The sequence below is a fragment of the Alligator sinensis genome, unplaced genomic scaffold (assembly GCF_000455745.1).
Source record: "Alligator sinensis unplaced genomic scaffold, ASM45574v1 scaffold140_1, whole genome shotgun sequence".
NCBI lineage: Eukaryota > Metazoa > Chordata > Crocodylia > Alligatoridae > Alligator > Alligator sinensis.
Window position 1 is genome coordinate 3,329,705 of NW_005841836.1, and position 3,071 is coordinate 3,332,775.

At 49.4% G+C, this 3,071-nt stretch overlaps 1 protein-coding gene across 1 annotated transcript in view; it reads right to left on the minus strand.

Annotated features, from left to right (window-relative positions):
• Positions 1–3,071, minus strand: part of THBD (thrombomodulin) — a 38,736-nt gene that overhangs the window by 3,412 nt on the left and 32,253 nt on the right. The gene's annotated exons all lie outside the window — the stretch shown is intronic.

Consider the following 3,071-nt stretch of genomic DNA (forward strand, 5'->3'; position numbering starts at 1 on the left):
AAACTGCCCTTTGCAAAAGGGAACTGTCCAGAAATGTTTGTGTGTCATGCCCCCCCACCCCTGTCCCCATGCCCCCCTCCCCATGCTATTTATAGGCAGAGAATGGCAAAGGAAAACCACCAAGCGATTTCTAAGGAGTCACAGTCATTTTCCCCCTGGGGCCAAAGCAGGCCCATGAGCACCCTTGCCAGCTCTCCACAGCAGGTGGTATGTATTGGCTGTGAAATAACTTGGCAAGGTTTGTTTAGGCTGAGATGTTGGGAGAACCTCTGCTTCCAGTCTGGTAAGCAAAAGTAAGCAAAGCAAATGAATAAAGGAAAATGGGGATGAGCCTGGTAGGCTCTGGAAATGTCACTTGTGCCCCTGTGCTTTTTCCAGAGGGGGGCGCTGAGCTGCTGCAGAGCCAGAGGCTGATTTGGCTAGAAGCAGACCCACAAGTGCAGGAAGGAATCACCTTCTCCTTGCCAACGGCAGCAAGTGGGACCCTGTGAGTCTGTGTTCCAACATCAACCTGTAGACTGGTCTTGTCAAAACTTGTAGTCAGGAAAAAAACTGAGTCAAGGGGACTGGGATAGAAACAACCTGTTTGTGAATTAAAAGGGTTTTCTTTCTCCCTTGCTTGCCCGCTCTCTTCCCAGCCTATCCCTGGAAAAGCCAGCCAGCAAAGAAACAAGCCAAACCGGCTCCCCCCATCCCCCAAACTGAATGCTGATTCATCATGATCAACACCAGCAAGTGTCACTGGGATGCTGAACATGAAATACTTAGCCTTTGATTTGACAGTTACTTCTGTGTTGCTTCTGTGTAGTTACCCAAGTTAATCTGAAACCAAGCAGAAGACAAGGTAGAGACGCACCTTATAAGTTAAACTGATCTCCAAACATTCATTATTATTATCATCATCATCACCCAAGCCCCCCTCAGATCTGGACATTTCTTCCTCTTGGGAATTTCCAGTAAGATTTCCCACAGGCATAAAGCCCCTGCATATACTTCCCTCCAAGCTCCCTGCTGTGTTCTTCTGAATTCTTACCCCGATGTTGAGCTACAAGGCCAAACACTTGGAGGAGGCAGATAAGCTGTGAATCTGAGTGCCTGCACAGGCAGAAGGGCTGGGGTTCTGTTTCACATCCCTCCCCCCTCCCTGCTTTTCCTGTTCCAGGCCGGGGTCTGGGCTTCCAGGGGACCTCTACGCTTTCCACGGGATGAAATAAGATGCTGCTTTGGGAGCTCTGATTAAGCACTGGGACTCCACAACGCCTTGTCCCTGTCAAGAGGAAAAGGTCACATCCTAACTGCCTGGCTGGAGCCTCATGCGTCAGCTCTACAGAGGGTGGTGTTCCGGGGCCGGGGGCATCTCAGCCTGGCAGCTGCGTCTGGAAGATCAGAAGCACCCCTCCTTGTGGGCCAGGGTGTCCACAGTGAGTCATGGTGCAGTGGGGAAAGGGTGAGAGGTGAGAGGCTGGACACTGAACTATTAAACTTGCTTTTCAAGCCACAAGGTCGCAAGGGAGCTGGAAACATGCCAGGCCAGTAAGCTTCCTGGGAATAAACTACATGAAGCTCCATTACAAACTATGGGCTGGGTCATCCAAAGGCATTTTAAGCAAAACTTCCCATTGAATGCGACAATGGAGGCTGCTTGAAAAGGGACCAGACCCTATGGCCGAATTACAGCAAAACAGGAATTAATCTTAAATAATTCAGTGTGTCGCCATCGCTGCTTCTATCCCAGGATCCCAAAGCACTAGAGCTCCCTGTTCCTCCTGAAGTATGGTTCTGCCTTTCTGTGTATTGTAAACATTGACTGTGTCAGTCTGAAGGTATATGGAGGTATACAGGTGCATATTTACCATGCCTTCTGTATGTTATGGCACATCCACTCCTGCTAATCATTGTAGTTACTGTTTTATCAGCAGAATGTGTAGCAGCCTCAGTGTAGCTCCAGGTGTTGAGTTTGGGATTCAGGAGACCTGGGTTTTATTCCTAGCTGTGCTACTGAGCTTTTAGGAGGATCACTTCATCACTCTGTGCCTCAGTTTCTCTATGGGCTCTGACAGAAGTGCAGCTCTCACATAAAGTGCCATGAGTTACAGGGATCACCACACCTCTGTCCATCCCCTCCCTCCCCACCACCCAAAAGATGTTTAGTGTTGGGTTGGAGGGGTGGGTAGGGAATCAAGCTCCACTGTGAAGCCAGTCCAAGAGGAGCTGCCTGTCTGCAGCCTCTCTCCCCTATCCCTTCCCAACTCCAGTGCTGTCTGCAATATGGGAAGGGGAAGAAGGAAAGGGAGGGAGCTCTGGGCTGGGTTTTGCCCAGCCTGTACTGGAGGAGGGTGGGTGGATTGGATCCCTCTGCCTTGGGGTGGGGGGGCTCCAATCCACCCATCCCACCCCTCAGTGCAGGCTGAGTAAATCTCCCCTCCCATCCTGCAGACAGCACTGGGCAACCCCGCCCCAATCAGACAGAAGTCAATGAAGGCACTCTTCATTACATGAGGATTAATTTATCATGCAGTCGGGTACTTCTAAAGGACTGTGCAGCCATGCACTTCTGTCGGGGCCTGGCTGTAGAGTGCTTTCAAGGGGTCAATCATGTGACAAATGTCACTTCTGTCAGCGCCCTATGTGTACAAAAGGGATGATGATGGTGCCCTCCTTTTGAAGAGATTTAATATGCCTGGATGAAAAGCACTACATAAAAGCTAGAGAGAAGATCCACAAACATATTTAGCTATCTAACTCCTATTTGGGTGCCTAACACCCATTCAAGCAGTGTAGGAGATAAGGGGCCTAAATACTTTTGTGGAGCTTGCCTTCATTGTCACTGTGCTGTATATAAATTCTAAGGCTAAATAGTATGAAAAAGACTGTCAGGTCAGCATCTTGCATGCACATTGTGGGCCCACAGCAAGCTCAATTTCTGCTCTAATGCACAGGGTACATCTTCCCAATGGTCTTGACCTTTCCCATACTTTATAAGCTAGCCAGCACTGCAGGCAGTAGCATCACAGTGACAACACTGAAACTGTGGGGCCTCACACATAGATCTCAAAGGATTTCAAAGCCAT